We start from the raw sequence: 18,794 nt of genomic DNA, 5'->3' as shown, positions 1-18,794 counted from the left end.
GCAACACATTTTTAAGCAATATCAGCTCCATAACAATTTTGTCATGTCCATGAAAGTCAATGGTTAATCTAATCAATCAAACTGTCATGAGATGGGCCCACTTTCTAAAGTAGGTGAATGGAAATGCTATCCGTCTCCAGAGTAATACACTGTTGAGCTTTCTGAAGATTAAACAATTAGCAAACTAATTTCAGCTGCTATAAATGAATGCAGCTGATCAAAATAAGGTTTCTTGGTTGAGTCAGTAATGTTCAAACTAGTGTAGTGCAGGGCAATGTCTCACTGCCTTTGTTGCATGACTTAAAATGAGATTTTGTGAGGTGTACCATTTTTATCTGAGTACTAGCCCAGAGATAAGCTGAATACTTTCATCACTTCAAGTGGACTATTTATCCTTGACCAGTGCAGTAAAGTTACTGTGTTGACATATTTAACAGAACAAGATTAAATTGTTTACTTTAATTCAAGATTATAAATCAGGCTGCTTTCTTAGTAGTAGTGCAGACTTCCAGTTTGATGATTGAGGAATTTTACCAGCAATCATTCATGACTGAGATTACTCCCCCAGAACTTGAAGCTGTTTTTTCATATCTTAATTAAAGTTTTTACTTTATGGGAATTGTAGATTAAAAACAGAGAAGCAGTGTTCAGTCCGGTCTCTATTTCTCAGGTTGCCTCAGAGGTATAGTATCAACTGTGTGATTCATCCTGGAATTTCCTGAAGACTTCAGCTCAGATATTTGCTGGAAAAACTCAGCAGTTCTGGCAGCATTTGTGGAGGGAAAGCAGAGTTAACATTTCGGGTCCAGGGTCCCTTCTTCAGGCCCAGATATTCCAATGGGCAGGGACTCGTTTCGACAGAGTAGATGGGAGTTGAGCATTAAGTCCATGAGGAATCTCAGACTCAGAAGACTTCCAACAGACAATTTGAAGTCACTTAAGCTTAACAGTCACTCAGGAAAAGTTAGAGGATTAAAACGTCTGTTCTAACTCCTGCAAAACTATTAAATTGAACACCACTGCTCCTCAGATCCCCACCCCAACTCCACCCTTGCTGACCTCTTCCACATCCTAGTCCTAACCTACCCATACATTCATTCACTTACCTAACACCTTGCCCGCTTGGCATTAGGCATGACAACAGCCTCACCCAGCTGGCACCACAACCCCCTGGTGCCGAATCCACCAACCTCATCCACCTGGCATGGTTCACCCACATGGCACAGTACTGACCTCATCCACCAGGCCTCACAGTCCCCTTAGTTACTTCCTGTTTCTCAGGAGCCACAGAAATGACTGACTGTGCTGACAAACAGTTCTATCAGCTTCTACCAAAGCATATTGATGGCTGAAAATGGGAGTGTGGTATCTACAAAGACTTATTTTGCTACTGGAGTCTCTTGGACGGTTTTGTAACAAGAGGTCCCTGTCCAGGAAGTTCAAGTGTGGAAGACATTGCAAGGTAAGTGAGTCATTTTTGATCCAATTTGTGTTGGAAATATGGTTCCTGGCCCAGTTCAAAATATCTGGGTCATTAATCTTACTTCACAGGTCTTGATTTTGTGAAAATGTTTTGAGATGTCAACACCTAACCAGGGAACATTAGATGTCAACATTTTCGTCACATTTTGCAATCGCGTTTTACCATCCCAAATGTGGATAGAGAGGACCAATAGATGTGCTCTCCTTGGATTTTCAGAAAGTATTTGATAAAGTTCCATATGAATAGTTACTGCACATGATAAGAGCTGATGATGGAGAGGAACATATTAGCATGGATAGAGAATTGTTTCATTAATGGTAGGTAGACCAAGGATAATTTTCAGGATGGTGAGGTGTAACCAGTGAAGCCCCACAGGGATCAGTGCTGGAGCCTCAGCTATTGTCATGTATTCCAATGACTTGGGTGGAGTGGCTGAATAAATGGGTGCTCAATTCTCACCAAGAGAGCAATAACAGATGACAACATATTCTGCAAAATGATAGGTATAGTTGGGTTCCATAATTGGGTAACAAAATGACAGATTTTATAAGGAAATTATCCCAAAAGGGTTAATGCTGGAGTTTGTATTAGGTCACAGAGTCATAGAGATGTACAGCACGGAAATAGACCCTTCAGTCCCACCCGTCCATGCTGACCAGATATACTAAATTAATCTAGTCCCATTTGCCCGTACTTGGTTCATATCCCTCTAAACCTTTCCTACTCATCTAACAATCCAGATGCCTCTTAAAGTTTGTAATTGTACCAGCCTCTACCACATCGTCCGGCAGCTCATTCCATACCCGTCCCACCCTCTGCGTGAAAAAAGTTGCCCCTTCGGTCTCTTTTATATCTTTCCCCTCTCACCCTAAACCTATGCCCTCTAGTTCTGGACTCCCTCACCCCAATTAATCCTATCCATGAGAACGTAATGGGGTCAGATTTGTTATCCCTGCTTTCTGATGGTCGTAATAATTATGTCCAACGAGCTAATGTAACCAAGTGGTGTAAGTGAACTGGAAGAGTTTGGCGAAGGGAGGAGCAGGTTCTAGAGCACACATCTTCACTACCTTTGCCAGAATGTTGTCAGAGTCCGCAGCCTTTGCAGTGTCCAGTGCCTTCCTTGAGATCACATGGAGTGAATCGAATTGGGTGAAGACTAGTCTCTTTGATGCTGGGGACCACTGGACAGAAGTGAGGGCTGCAGCTGCTGGAAACCAGAGTGAAGATTAGAGTGGTGCTGGAAAAGCACAGCAGGTCAGGCAGCATCCGAGGAGCACGAAAATCGACGTTTCGGGCAAAAGACCTTCATCGGGAATACACACAGGAAGCTTCCAGGGTGGAGAGATAAATAGGGGGGGAGGGTGTGTCTCACTATGTGATGTGGGGTATATCGGACAGTGCGTGTCTCATTGTGTGATGTGGGGTATATCAGACAGTGTGTGTCTCATTGTGTGATGTGGGGTATATCAGACAGTGTGTGTCTCACTGTGTGATGTGGGGTATATCAGACAGTGTGTGTCTCACTGTGTGATGTGGGGTATATCAGACAGTGTGTGTCTCACTGTGTGATGTGGGGTATATCAGACAGTGCGTGTCTCACTGTGTGATGTGGGGTATATCAGACAGTGCGTGTCTCACTGTGTGATGTGGGGTATATCAGACAGTGCGTGTCTCACTGTGTGATGTGGGGTATATCAGACAGTGTGTGTCTCACTGTGTGATGTGGGGTATATCAGACAGTGCGTGTCTCATTGTGTGATGTGGGGTATATCAGACAGTGCGTGTCTCACTGTGTGATGTGGGGTATATCAGACAGTGCGTGTCTCACTGTGTGATGTGGGGTATATCAGACAGTGTGTGTCTCACTGTGTGATGTGGGGTATATCAGACAGTGTGTGTCTCACTGTGTGATGTGGGGTATATCAGACAGTGTGTGTCTCACTGTGTGATGTGGGGTATATCAGACAGTGTGTGTCTCACTGTGTGATGTGGTGCATATCGGACAGTGTGTGTCCTACTGTGTGATGTGGTGTATATCGGACAGTGTGTGTCTCACTGTGTGATGTGGTGTATATCGGACAGTGTGTGTCTCACTGTGTGATGTGGTGTATATCGGACAGTGTGTGTCCTACTGTGTGATGTGGTGTATATCGGACAGTGTGTGTCTCACTGTGTGATGTGGTGTATATCGGACAGTGTGTGTCTCACTGTGTGATGTGGGGTATATCGGACAGTGTGTGTCTCACTGTGTGATGTGGTGTATATCGGACAGTGTGTGTCTCACTGTGTGATGTGGTGTATATCGGACAGTGTGTGTCTCACTGTGTGATGTGGGGTATATCAGACAGTGCGTGTCTCACTGTGTGATGTGGTGTATATCGGACAGTGTGTGTCTCACTGTGTGATGTGGTGTATATCGGACAGTGTGTGTCCTACTGTGTGATGTGGTGTATATCGGACAGTGTGTGTCCTACTGTGTGATGTGGTGTATATCGGACAGTGTGTGCCTCACTGTGTGATGTGGTGTATATCGGACAGTGTGTGTCTCACTGTGTGATGTGGGGTATATCAGACAGTGTGTGTCTCACTGTGTGATGTGGGGTATATCGGACAGTGCGTGTCTCACTGTGTGATGTGGGGTGTATCAGACAGTGTGTGTCTCACTGTGTGATGTGGGGTATATCGGACAGTGCGTGTCTCACTGTGTGATGTGGGGTATATCGGACAGTGTGTGTCTCACTGTGTGATGTGGGGTATATCAGACAGTGCGTGTCTCACTGTGTGATATGGGTTATGTCAGACAGTGTGTGTCTCACTGTGTGATGTGGGGTATATCAGACAGTGTGTGTCTCAATGAGTGATGTGGGGTATGTCAGACAGTGTGTGTCTCACTGTGTGCTGTGGGGTATATCAGACAGTGTGTGTCTCACTGTGTGATGTGGGCTATATCGGACAGTGTGTGTCTCACTGTGTGATGTGGGGTATATCGGACAGTGCGTGTCTCACTGTGTGATGTGGGCTGTATCGGACAGTGCGTGTCTCACTGTGTGATGTGGGGTATATCAGACAGTGCGTGTCTCACTGTGTGATGTGGGCTGTATCGGACAGTGCGTGTCTCACTGTGTGATGTGGTGTATATCAGACAGTGCGCGTCTCACTGTGTGATGTGGGGTATATCAGACAGTGCGTGTCTCACTGTGTGATGTGGGGTATATCAGACAGTGCGTGTCTCACTGTGTGATGTGGGTTATATCAGACAGTGCGTGTCTCGCTGTGTGATGTGGGTTATATCGGACAGTGCGTGTCTCACTATGTGATGTGGGTTATATCGGACAGTGCGTGTCTCACTGTGTGATGTGGGTTATATCGGACAGTTTGTGTCTCACTGTGTGATGTGGGTTATATCGGACAGTGCGTGTCTCACTGTGTGATGTGGGTTATATCGGACAGTTTGTGTCTCACTGTGTGATGTGGGTTATATCGGACAGTGCGTGTCTCACTATGTGATGTGGGTTATATCGGACAGTGCGTGTCTCACTGTGTGATGTGGGTTATATCGGACAGTTTGTGTCTCACTGTGTGATGTGGGTTATATCGGACAGTGCGTGTCTCACTGTGTGATGTGGGTTATATCGGACAGTTTGTGTCTCACTGTGTGATGTAGGGTATATCAGACAGTGTGTGTCTCACTGCGTGATGTGGGGTATATCAGACAGTGCGTGTCTCACTGTGTGATGTGGGGTATATCGGACAGTGCGTGTCTCACTGTGTGATGTGGGGTATATCGGACAGTGTGCGTCTCACTGTGTGATGTGGGGTATATCGGACAGTGCGTGTCTCACTGTGTGATGTGGGGTATATCGGAGAGTGTGTGTCTCACTGTGTGATGTGGGGTATATCGGACAGTGTGTGTCTCACTTTGTGAGGTGGGGTATATCGGACAGTGCGTGTCTCACTGTGTGATGTGGGGTATATCAGACAGTGCGTGTCTCACTGTGTGATGTGGGGTATATCGGACAGTGTGTTTCTCACAGTGTGATGTGGGGTATATCAGACAGTGCGTGTCTCACTGTGTGATGTGGGGTATACCGGACAGTGTATGTCTCACTGTGTGATGTGGGGTATATCAGACAGTGCGTGTCTCACTGTGTGATGTGGGGTATATCGGACAGTGCGTGTCTCACTGTGTGATGTGGGGTATATCAGACAGTGTGTGTCTCACTGTGTGATGTGGGGTATATCAGACAGTGTGTGTCTCACTGTGTGATGTGGGGTATATCGGACAATGTGTGTCTCACTGTGTGATGAAGGGTATATCAGAGAGTGCGTGTCTCACTGTGTGATGTGGGGTATATCGGACAGTGTGTGTCTCACTTTGTGAGGTGGGGTATATCAGACAGTGCGTGTCTCACTGTGTGATGTGGGGTATATCGGACAGTGCGTGTCTCACTGTGTGATGTGGGGTATATCGGACAGTGTGTGTCTCACTGTGTGATGTGGGGTATATCGGACAGTGTGTGTCTCACTTTGTGAGGTGGGGTATATCAGACAGTGCGTGTCTCACTGTGTGATATGGGGTATATCAGACAGTGCGTGTCTCATTGTGTGATGTGGGGTATATCGGACAGTGCGTGCCTCACTGTGTGATGTGGTGTATATCGGACAGTGCGTGTCTCTCTGTGTGATGTGGGTTATATCGGACAGTGCGTGTCTCACTGTGTGATGTGGGATATATCGGATTGTGTGTGTCTCACTGTGTGATGTGGGGTATATCGGACAGTGTGTGTCTCACTGTGTGATGTGGGGTATATCGGACAGTGCGTGTCTCACTGTGTGATGTGAGGTATATCTGACAGTGCGTGTCTCACTGTGTGATGTGGGTTATATTGGACAGTGCGTGTCTCACTGTGTGATGTGGGGTATATCAGACAGTGTGTGTCTCACTGTGTGATGTGGGGTATATCGGACAGTGTGTGTCTCACTTTGTGAGGTGGGGTATATCGTACAGTGCGTGTCTCACTGTGTGATGTGGGGTATATCAGACAGTGCGTGTCTCACTGTGTAATGTGGGGTGTATCGGACAGTGTGCGTCTCACTGTGTGATGTGCGTTATATCGGACAGTGTGTGTCTCACTGTGTGATGTGGGGTATATCAGACAGTGCGTGCCTCACTGTGTGATGTGGGGTATATCGGACAGTGTGTGTCTCACTGTGTGATGTGGGGTATATCGGATAGTGTGTGTCTCACTGTGTGATGTGGGGTATATCAGACAGTGTGTGTCTCACTGTGTGATGTGGGATATATCGGACAGTGTGTGTCTCACTGTGTGATGTGGGGTATATCGGACAGTGCGTGTCTCACTGTGTGATGTGGGGTATATCGGACAGTGCGTGTCTCGCTGTGTGATGTGGTGTATATCGGACAGTGCGTGTCTCACTGTGTTATGTGGGTTATATCGGACAGTGTGTGTCTCACTGTGTGATGAGGGTTATATCGGACAGTTTGTGTCTCACTGTGTGATGTGGTGTATATCGGACAGTGTGTGTCTCACTGTGTGATGTGGGGTATATCAGACAGTGTGTGTCACACTCTGTGATGTGGGGTATATCGGACAGTGCGTGTCTCACTTTTTGAGGTGGGGAATATCACACAGTGCGTGTCTCACTGTGTAATGTGGGGTATATCGGACAGTGTGTGTCTCACTGTGTGATGTGGTGTATATCGGACAGTGCGTGTCTCACTTTTTGAGGTGGGGTATATCAGACAGTGCATGTCTCACTGTGTGATGTGGGGTATATCAGACAGTGCGTGTCACACTGTGTGATGTCGGGTATATCGGACAGTGCGTGTCTCACTGTGTGATGTGGGGTATATCGGACAGTGCGTGTCTCACTGTGTGATGTGGGGTATATCAGACAGTGTGTGTCTCACTGTGTGATGTGGGCTGTATCGGACAGTGCGTGTCTCACTGTGTGATGTGGTGTATATCAGACAGTGCGCGTCTCACTGTGTGATGTGGGGTATATCAGACAGTGCGTGTCTCACTGTGTGATGTGGTGTATATCGGACAGTGCGTGTCTCACTGTGTGATGTGGGTTATATCAGACAGTGCGTGTCTCGCTGTGTGATGTGGTGTATATCGGACAGTGCGTGTCTCACTGTGTGATGTGGGTTATATCGGACAGTGCGTGTCTCACTATGTGATGTGGGTTATATCGGACAGTGCGTGTCTCACTGTGTGATGTGGGTTATATCGGACAGTTTGTGTCTCACTGTGTGATGTGGGTTATATCGGACAGTGCGTGTCTCACTGTGTGATGTGGGTTATATCGGACAGTTTGTGTCTCACTGTGTGATGTGGGTTATATCGGACAGTGCGTGTCTCACTATGTGATGTGGGTTATATCGGACAGTGCGTGTCTCACTGTGTGATGTGGGTTATATCGGACAGTTTGTGTCTCACTGTGTGATGTGGGTTATATCGGACAGTGCGTGTCTCACTGTGTGATGTTGGTTATATCGGACAGTTTGTGTCTCACTGTGTGATGTAGGGTATATCAGACAGTGTGTGTCTCACTGCGTGATGTGGGGTATATCAGACAGTGCGTGTCTCACTGTGTGATGTGGGGTATATCGGACAGTGCGTGTCTCACTGTGTGATGTGGGGTATATCGGACAGTGTGCGTCTCACTGTGTGATGTGGGGTATATCGGACAGTGCGTGTCTCACTGTGTGATGTGGGGTATATCGGAGAGTGTGTGTCTCACTGTGTGATGTGGGGTATATCGGACAGTGTGTGTCTCACTTTGTGAGGTGGGGTATATCGGACAGTGCGTGTCTCACTGTGTGATGTGGGGTATATCAGACAGTGCGTGTCTCACTGTGTGATGTGGGGTATATCGGACAGTGTGTGTCTCACAGTGTGATGTGGGGTATATCAGACAGTGCGTGTCTCACTGTGTGATGTGGGGTATACCGGACAGTGTATGTCTCACTGTGTGATGTGGGGTATATCAGACAGTGCGTGTCTCACTGTGTGATGTGGGGTATATCGGACAGTGCGTGTCTCACTGTGTGATGTGGGGTATATCAGACAGTGTGTGTCTCACTGTGTGATGTGGGGTATATCAGACAGTGTGTGTCTCACTGTGTGATGTGGGGTATATCGGACAATGTGTGTCTCACTGTGTGATGAAGGGTATATCAGAGAGTGCGTGTCTCACTGTGTGATGTGGGGTATATCGGACAGTGTGTGTCTCACTTTGTGAGGTGGGGTATATCAGACAGTGCGTGTCTCACTGTGTGATGTGGGGTATATCGGACAGTGCGTGTCTCACTGTGTGATGTGGGGTATATCGGACAGTGTGTGTCTCACTGTGTGATGTGGGGTATATCGGACAGTGTGTGTCTCACTTTGTGAGGTGGGGTATATCAGACAGTGCGTGTCTCACTGTGTGATATGGGGTATATCAGACAGTGCGTGTCTCATTGTGTGATGTGGGGTATATCGGACAGTGCGTGCCTCACTGTGTGATGTGGTGTATATCGGACAGTGCGTGTCTCTCTGTGTGATGTGGGTTATATCGGACAGTGCGTGTCTCACTGTGTGATGTGGGATATATCGGATTGTGTGTGTCTCACTGTGTGATGTGGGGTATATCGGACAGTGTGTGTCTCACTGTGTGATGTGGGGTATATCGGACAGTGCGTGTCTCACTGTGTGATGTGAGGTATATCTGACAGTGCGTGTCTCACTGTGTGATGTGGGTTATATTGGACAGTGCGTGTCTCACTGTGTGATGTGGGGTATATCAGACAGTGTGTGTCTCACTGTGTGATGTGGGGTATATCAGACAGTGTGTGTCTCACTGTGTGATGTGGGGTATATCGGACAGTGCGTGTCTCACTGTGTGATGTGGGGTATATCGGAGAGTGTGTGTCTCACTGTGTGGTGTGGGGTATATCGGACAGTGTGTGTCTCACTTTGTGAGGTGGGGTATATCGTACAGTGCGTGTCTCACTGTGTGATGTGGGGTATATCAGACAGTGCGTGTCTCACTGTGTAATGTGGGGTGTATCGGACAGTGTGCGTCTCACTGTGTGATGTGCGTTATATCGGACAGTGTGTGTCTCACTGTGTGATGTGGGGTATATCAGACAGTGCGTGCCTCACTGTGTGATGTGGGGTATATCGGACAGTGTGTGTCTCACTGTGTGATGTGGGGTATATCGGATAGTGTGTGTCTCACTGTGTGATGTGGGGTATATCAGACAGTGTGTGTCTCACTGTGTGATGTGGGATATATCGGACAGTGTGTGTCTCACTGTGTGATGTGGGGTATATCGGACAGTGCGTGTCTCACTGTGTGATGTGGGGTATATCGGACAGTGCGTGTCTCGCTGTGTGATGTGGTGTATATCGGACAGTGCGTGTCTCACTGTGTGATGTGGGTTATATCGGACAGTGTGTGTCTCACTGTGTGATGAGGGTTATATCGGACAGTTTGTGTCTCACTGTGTGATGTGGTGTATATCGGACAGTGTGTGTCTCACTGTGTGATGTGGGGTATATCAGACAGTGTGTGTCACACTCTGTGATGTGGGGTATATCGGACAGTGCGTGTCTCACTTTTTGAGGTGGGGAATATCACACAGTGCGTGTCTCACTGTGTAATGTGGGGTATATCGGACAGTGTGTGTCTCACTATGTGATGTGGTGTATATCGGACAGTGCGTGTCTCACTTTTTGAGGTGGGGTATATCAGACAGTGCGTGTCTCACTGTGTGATGTGGGGTATATCAGACAGTGCGTGTCACACTGTGTGATGTCGGGTATATCGGACAGTGCGTGTCTCACTGTGTGATGTGGGGTATATCGGACAGTGCGTGTCTCACTGTGTGATGTGGGGTATATCAGACAGTGTGTGTCTCACTGTGTGATGTGGGGTATACCGGACAGTGTGTGTCTCACTGTGTGATGTGGGGTATATCGGACAGTGTGTGTCTCACTGTGTGATGTGGGGTATATCGGACAGTGCGTATCTCACTGTGTGATGTGGGGTATATCAGACAGTGTGTGTCTCACTGTGTGATGTGGGGTATATCGGACAATGCGTGTCTCAATGTGTGATGTGGGGTATATCGGACAGTGTGTGCCTCACTGTGTGATTGGCGTTATATCGGACAGTGTGTGCCTCACTGTGTGATGTGGGATATATCAGACAGTGCGTGTCTCACTGTGTGATGTGGGGTATATCGGACTGTGTGTGTCTCACTGTGTGATGTGGGGTATATCGGACAGTGCGTGTCTCACTGTGTGATGTGGGGTATATCGGACAGTGTGTGTCTCACTGTGTGATGTGGGGTATATCAGACAGTGCGTGTCTCACTGAGTGATGTGGGGTATATCGGACAGTGTGTGCCTCACTGTGTGATGTGGGGTATATCGGACAGTGCGTGTCTCACTGTGTGATGTGGGGTATATCAGACAGTGCGTGTCTCACTGTGTGATGTGGGGTATATCGGACAGTGCGTGTCTCACTTTGTGATATGGGGTATATCGTACAGTGCGTGTCTCACTGTTTGATGTGGAGTATATCGGACAGTGCGTGTCTCACTGTGTGATGTGGGGTATATCGGACAGTGTGTGCCTCACTGTGTGATGTGGGGTATATCAGACAGTGTGTGTCTCACTGTGTGATGTGGTGTATATCGGACAGTGTGTGTATCACTGTGTGATGTGGGGTATATCGGACAGTGCGTGTCTCACTTTGTGATTTGCGTTATATCGGACAGTGTGTGTCTCACTGTGTAATGTGGGGTATATCGGACAGTGTGTGTCTCACTGTGTGATGTGGGGTATATCGGACAGTGCGTGTCTCACTGTGTGATGTGGTGTATATCGGACAGTGTGTGTTTCACTGTGTGGTGTGGGGTATATCGGACAGTGCGTGTCTCACTGTGTGATGTGGGGTATATCGGACAGTGCGTGTCTCACTGTGTGATGTGGGGTATATCAGACAGTGTGTGTCTCACTGTGTGATGTGGGGTATACCGGACATTGTGTGTCTCACTGTGTGATGTGGGGTATATCGGACAGTGTGTGTCTCACTGTGTGATGAGGGTTATATCGGACAGTTTGTGTCTCACTGTGTGATGTGGGGTATATCGGACAGTGTGTGTCTCACTGTGTGATGTGGGGTATATCAGACAGTGTGTGTCTCACTGCGTGATGTGGGGTATATCGGACAGTGCGTGTCTCACTTTTTGAGGTGGGGTATATCAGACAGTGCGTGTCTCACTGTGTGATGTGGGGTTTATCAGACAGTGCGTGTCTCACTGTGTAATGTGGGGTATATCGGACAGTGTGTGTCTCACTGTGTGATGTGGTGTATATCGGACAGTGTGTGTTTCACTGTGTGGTGTGGGGTATATCGGACAGTGCGTGTCTCACTGTGTGATGTGGGGTATATCGGACAGTGCGTGTCTCACTGTGTGATGTGGGGTATATCAGACAGTGTGTGTCTCACTGTGTGATGTGGGGTATATCAGACAGTGTGTGTCTCACTGTGTGATGTGGGGTATATCAGACAGTGCGTGTCTCACTGTGTGATGTGGGGTATATCAGACAGTGCGTGTCTCACTGTGTGCTGTGGGGTATATCGGACAGTTTGTGTCTCACTGTGTGATGTGGGGTATATCAGACAGTGCGTGTCTCACTGTGTGATGTGGGGTATATCGGACAGTTTGTGTCTCACTGTGTGATGTGGGGTATATCGGACAGTGTGTGTCTCACTGTGTGATGTGGGGTATATCAGACAGTGTGTGTCTCACTGTGTGATGTGGGGTATATCAGACAGTGTGTATCTCACTGTGTGATGTGGGGTATATCGGACAGTGCGTGTCTCACTCTGTGATGTGAGGTATATCGGACAGTGCGTGTCTCACTGTGTGATGTGGGGTATATCGTACAGTGTGTGCCTCACTGTGTGATGTGGGGTATATCGGACAGTGCGTGTCTCACTGTGTGATGTGGGGTATATCAGACAGTGCGTGTCTCACTGTGTGATGTGGGGTATATCGGACAGTGCATGTCTCACTGTGTGATGTGGGTTATATCAGACAGTGCGTGTCTCACAGTGTGATGTGGGGTATATCAGACAGTGCGTGTCTCACTGTGTGATGTGGGGTATATCGGACAGTGCGTGTCTCACTGTGTGATATGGGGTATATCGGACAGTGCGTGTCTCACTGGGTGATGTGGGGTATATCAGACAGTGCGTGTCTCACTGTTTGATGTGGGGTATATCAGACAGTGTGTGTCTCACTGTGTGATGTGTGGTTTTTCGGTCAGTGTGTATCTCACTGTGTGATGTGGGATATATCAGACAGTGTGTGTCTCGCTGTGTGATGTGGGGTATATCAGACAGTGCGTGTCTCACTGTGTGATATGCGGTATATCAGACAGCGTGTGTCTCACTGTGTGATGTGGGGTATATCAGACAGTGTGTGTCTCGCTGTGTGATGTCGTGTTTATCAGACAGTGCGTGTCTCACTGTGTGATGTGGGGTATATCGGACAGTGTTTGTCTCACTGTGTGATGTGGGGTATATAAGACAGTGTGTGTTTCGCTGTGTGATGTGGGGTATATCTGACAGTGTGTGTCTCACTGTGTGATGTGGGGTATATCGGACAGTGTGTGTCTCACTGTGTGATGTGGGGTATATCAGACAGTGCGTGTCTCACTGTGTGATGTGGGGTATATCACACAGTGTGTGTCTCACTGTGTGATGTGGGGTATATCGGACAGTGTGTGTCTCACTGTGTGATGTGGTGTATATCGGACAGTGTGTGTCTCACTGTGTGATGTGGGGTATATCAGACAGTGTGTGTCTCACTGCGTGATGTGGGGTATATCGGACAGTGCGTGTCTCACTTTTTGAGGTGGGGTATATCAGACAGTGCGTGTCTCACTGTGTGATGTGGGGTATATCAGACAGTGCGTGTCTCACTGTGTAATGTGGGGTATATCGGACAGTGTGTGTCTCACTGTGTGATGTGGTGTATATCGGACAGTGTGTGTTTCACTGTGTGGTGTGGGGTATATCGGACAGTGCGTGTCTCACTGTGTGATGTGGGGTATATCGGACAGTGCGTGTCTCACTGTGTGATGTGGGGTATATCAGACAGTGTGTGTCTCACTGTGTGATGTGGGGTATATCAGACAGTGTGTGTCTCACTGTGTGATGTGGGGTATATCAGACAGTGCGTGTCTCACTGTGTGATGTGGGGTATATCAGACAGTGCGTGTCTCACTGTGTGCTGTGGGGTATATCGGACAGTTTGTGTCTCACTGTGTGATGTGGGGTATATCAGACAGTGCGTGTCTCACTGTGTGATGTGGGGTATATCGGACAGTTTGTGTCTCACTGTGTGATGTGGGGTATATCGGACAGTGTGTGTCTCACTGTGTGATGTGGGGTATATCAGACAGTGTGTGTCTCACTGTGTGATGTGGGGTATATCAGACAGTGTGTATCTCACTGTGTGATGTGGGGTATATCGGACAGTGCGTGTCTCACTCTGTGATGTGAGGTATATCGGACAGTGCGTGTCTCACTGTGTGATGTGGGGTATATCGTACAGTGTGTGCCTCACTGTGTGATGTGGGGTATATCGGACAGTGCGTGTCTCACTGTGTGATGTGGGGTATATCAGACAGTGCGTGTCTCACTGTGTGATGTGGGGTATATCGGACAGTGCGTGTCTCACTGTGTGATGTGGGTTATATCAGACAGTGCGTGTCTCACAGTGTGATGTGGGGTATATCAGACAGTGCGTGTCTCACTGTGTGATGTGGGGTATATCGGACAGTGCGTGTCTCACTGTGTGATATGGGGTATATCGGACAGTGCGTGTCTCACTGGGTGATGTGGGGTATATCAGACAGTGCGTGTCTCACTGTTTGATGTGGGGTATATCAGACAGTGTGTGTCTCACTGTGTGATGTGTGGTTTTTCGGTCAGTGTGTATCTCACTGTGTGATGTGGGATATATCAGACAGTGTGTGTCTCGCTGTGTGATGTGGGGTATATCAGACAGTGCGTGTCTCACTGTGTGATATGCGGTATATCAGACAGCGTGTGTCTCACTGTGTGATGTGGGGTATATCAGACAGTGTGTGTCTCGCTGTGTGATGTCGTGTTTATCAGACAGTGCGTGTCTCACTGTGTGATGTGGGGTATATCGGACAGTGTTTGTCTCACTGTGTGATGTGGGGTATATAAGACAGTGTGTGTTTCGCTGTGTGATGTGGGGTATATCTGACAGTGTGTGTCTCACTGTGTGATGTGGGGTATATCGGACAGTGTGTGTCTCACTGTGTGATGTGGGGTATATCAGACAGTGCGTGTCTCACTGTGTGATGTGGGGTATATCACACAGTGTGTGTCTCACAGTGTGATGTGGGGTATATCGGACAGTGTGTGTCTCACTGTGTGATGTGGTGTATATCAGACAGTGTGTGTCTCACTGTGTGATGTGGGGTATATCGGACAGTGTGTGTCTCGCTGTGTGATGTGGTGTATATCAGACAGTGTGTGTCTCACTGTGTGATGTGGGGTATATCAGACAGTGCGTGTCTCACTGTGTGATGTGGGGTATATCGGACAGTGTGTGTCTCGCTGTGTGATGTCGTGTATATCAGACAGTGCGTGTCTCACTGTGTGATGTGGGGTATATCGGACAGTGTTTGTCTCACTGTGTGATGTGGAGTATATAAGACAGTTTGTGTTTCACTGTGTGATGTGGGGTATATCGGACAGTGTGTGCCTCACTGTGTGATGTGGGGTATGTCGGACAGTGCGTGTCTCACAGTGTGATGTGGGGTATATCGGAAAGTGTGTGCCTCACTGTGTGATTTGCGTTATATCGGACAGTGTGTGTCTCACCGTGTGATGTGGGGTATATCGGACAGTGTGTGTCTCACTGTGTGATGTGGGGTATATCGGACAGTGTGTGTCTCACTGTGTGATGTGGGGTATATCAGACAGTGTGTGTCTCACTGTGTGATGTGGGGTATATCAGACAGTGCGTGTCTCACTGTGTGATGTGCGGTATATCAGACAGTGCGTGTCTCACTGTGTGATGTGGGGTATATTGGACAGTGCGTGTCTCACTGTGTGATGTGGGGTATATCAGACAGTGCGTGTCTCACTGTGTGTTGTGGGGTATATCGGACAGTGCGTGTCTCACTGTGTGATGTGGGGTATATCGGACAGTGCGTGTCTCACTGTGTGATGTGGGCTATATCGGACAGTGCGTGTCTCACTGTGTGATGTGGGGTATATCAGACAGTGTGTGTCTCACTGTGTGATGTGGGGTATATCAGACAGTGCGTGTCTCACTATGTGATGTGGGGTATATCGGACAGTGCGTGTCTCACTGTGTGATGTGGGTTGTATCAGACAGTGTGTGTCTCACTGTGTGATGTGGGGTATATCGGACAGTGCGTTTCTCACTGTGTGATGTGGGGTATATCGGACAGTGCGTGTCTCACTGTGTGATGTGGGGTATATCAGACAGTGCGTGTCTCAATGTGTGATGTGGGGTATATCGGACAATCCGTGTCTCACTGTGTGATGTGGGGTATATCAGACAGTGTGTGTCTCACTGTGTGATGTGGGGTATATCAGACAGTGCGTGTCTCACTGTGTGATGTGGGGTATATCGGACAGTGCGTGTCTCACTGTGTGATGTGGGGTATATCGGACAGTGCGTGTCTCACTGTGTGATGTGGGTTATATCAGACAGTGCGTGTCTCACAGTGTGATGTGGGGTATATCAGACAGTGCGTGTCTCACTGTGTGATGTGGGGTATATCGGACAGTGCGTGTCTCACTGTGTGATATGGGGTATATCGGACAGTGCGTGTCTCACTGGGTGATGTGGGGTATATCAGACAGTGCGTGTCTCACTGTTTGATGTGGGGTATATCAGACAGTGTGTGTCTCACTGTGTGATGTGTGGTTTTTCGGTCAGTGTGTATCTCACTGTGTGATGTGGGATATATCAGACAGTGTGTGTCTCGCTGTGTGATGTGGGGTATATCAGACAGTGCGTGTCTCACTGTGTGATATGCGGTATATCAGACAGCGTGTGTCTCACTGTGTGATGTGGGGTATATCAGACAGTGTGTGTCTCGCTGTGTGATGTCGTGTTTATCAGACAGTGCGTGTCTCACTGTGTGATGTGGGGTATATCGGACAGTGTTTGTCTCACTGTGTGATGTGGGGTATATAAGACAGTGTGTGTTTCGCTGTGTGATGTGGGGTATATCTGACAGTGTGTGTCTCACTGTGTGATGTGGGGTATATCGGACAGTGAGTGTCTCACAGTGTGATGTGGGGTATATCGGAAAGTGTGTGCCTCACTGTGTGATTTGCGTTATATCGGACAGTGTGTGTCTCACTGTGTGATGTGGGGTATATCGGACAGTGTGTGTCTCACTGTGTGATGTGGGGTATATCGGACAGTGTGTGTCTCACTGTGTGATGTGGGGTATATCGGACAGTGCGTGTCTCACTGTGTGATGTGGGTTATATCGGACAGTTTGTGTCTCACTGTGTGATGTGGGTTATATCGGACAGTGCGTGTCTCACTGTGTGATGTGGGTTATATCGGACAGTTTGTGTCTCACTGTGTGATGTAGGGTATATCAGACAGTGTGTGTCTCACTGCGTGATGTGGGGTATATCAGACAGTGCGTGTCTCACTGTGTGATGTGGGGTATATCGGACAGTGCGTGTCTCACTGTGTGATGTGGGGTATATCGGACAGTGTGCGTCTCACTGTGTGATGTGGGGTATATCGGAGAGTGCGTGTCTCACTGTGTGATGTGGGGTATATCGGAGAGTGTGTGTCTCACTGTGTGATGTGGGGTATATCGGACAGTGTGTGTCTCACTTTGTGAGGTGGGGTATATCGGACAGTGCGTGTCTCACTGTGTGATGTGGGGTATATCAGACAGTGCGTGTCTCACTGTGTGATGTGGGGTATATCGGACAGTGTGTGTCTCACAGTGTGATGTGGGGTATATCAGACAGTGCGTGTCTCACTGTGTGATGTGGGGTATACCGGACAGTGTATGTCTCACTGTGTGATGTGGGGTATATCAGACAGTGCGTGTCTCACTGTGTGATGTGGGGTATATCGGACAGTGCGTGTCTCACTGTGTGATGTGGGGTATATCAGACAGTGTGTGTCTCACTGTGTGATGTGGAGTATATCAGACAGTGTGTGTCTCACTGTGTGATGTGGGGTATATCGGACAATGTGTGTCTCACTGTGTGATGAAGGGTATATCAGAGAGTGCGTGTCTCACTGTGTGATGTGGGGTATATCGGACAGTGCGTGTCTCACTGTGTGATGTGGGTTATATCGGACAGTGCGTGTCTCACTGTGTGATGTGGGGTATATCGGACAGTGCGTGTCTCACTGTGTGATGTGGGGTATATCGGACAGTGTGTGTCTCACTGTGTGATGTGGGGTATATCGGACAGTGTGTGTCTCACTTTGTGAGGTGGGGTATATCAGACAGTGCGTGTCTCACTGTGTGATATGGGGTATATCAGACAGTGCGTGTCTCATTGTGTGATGTGGGGTATATCGGACAGTGCGTGCCTCACTGTGTGATGTGGTGTATATCGGACAGTGCGTGTCTCTCTGTGTGATGTGGGTTATATCGGACAGTGCGTGTCTCACTGTGTGATGTGGGATATATCGGATTGTGTGTGTCTCACTGTGTGATGTGGGGTATATCGGACAGTGTGTGTCTCACTGTGTGATGTGGGGTATATCGGACAGTGCGTGTCTCACTGTGTGATGTGAGGTATATCTGACAGTGCGTGTCTCACTGTGTGATGTGGGTTATATTGGACAGTGCGTGTCTCACTGTGTGATGTGGGGTATATCAGACAGTGTGTGTCTCACTGTGTGATGTGGGGTATATCAGACAGTGTGTGTCTCACTGTGAGATGTGGGGTATATCGGACAGTGCGTGTCTCACTGTGTGATGTGGGGTATATCGGAGAGTGTGTGTCTCACTGTGTGGTGTGGGGTATATCGGACAGTGTGTGTCTCACTTTGTGAGGTGGGGTATATCGTACAGTGCGTGTCTCACTGTGTGATGTGGGGTATATCAGACAGTGCGTGTCTCACTGTGTAATGTGGGGTGTATCGGACAGTGTGCGTCTCACTGTGTGATGTGCGTTATATCGGACAGTGTGTGTCTCACTGTGTGATGTGGGG

This window comes from Chiloscyllium plagiosum, unplaced genomic scaffold (genome assembly GCF_037043375.1).
Source record: "Chiloscyllium plagiosum isolate Xiang-an unplaced genomic scaffold, Cpla_swu_hap1 HiC_scaffold_31, whole genome shotgun sequence".
In the NCBI taxonomy this organism is placed as follows: Eukaryota; Metazoa; Chordata; class Chondrichthyes; order Orectolobiformes; family Hemiscylliidae; genus Chiloscyllium; species Chiloscyllium plagiosum.
The sequence above is the reverse complement of the archived record's forward strand: the minus strand, read 5'-3'. Positions refer to the sequence as shown.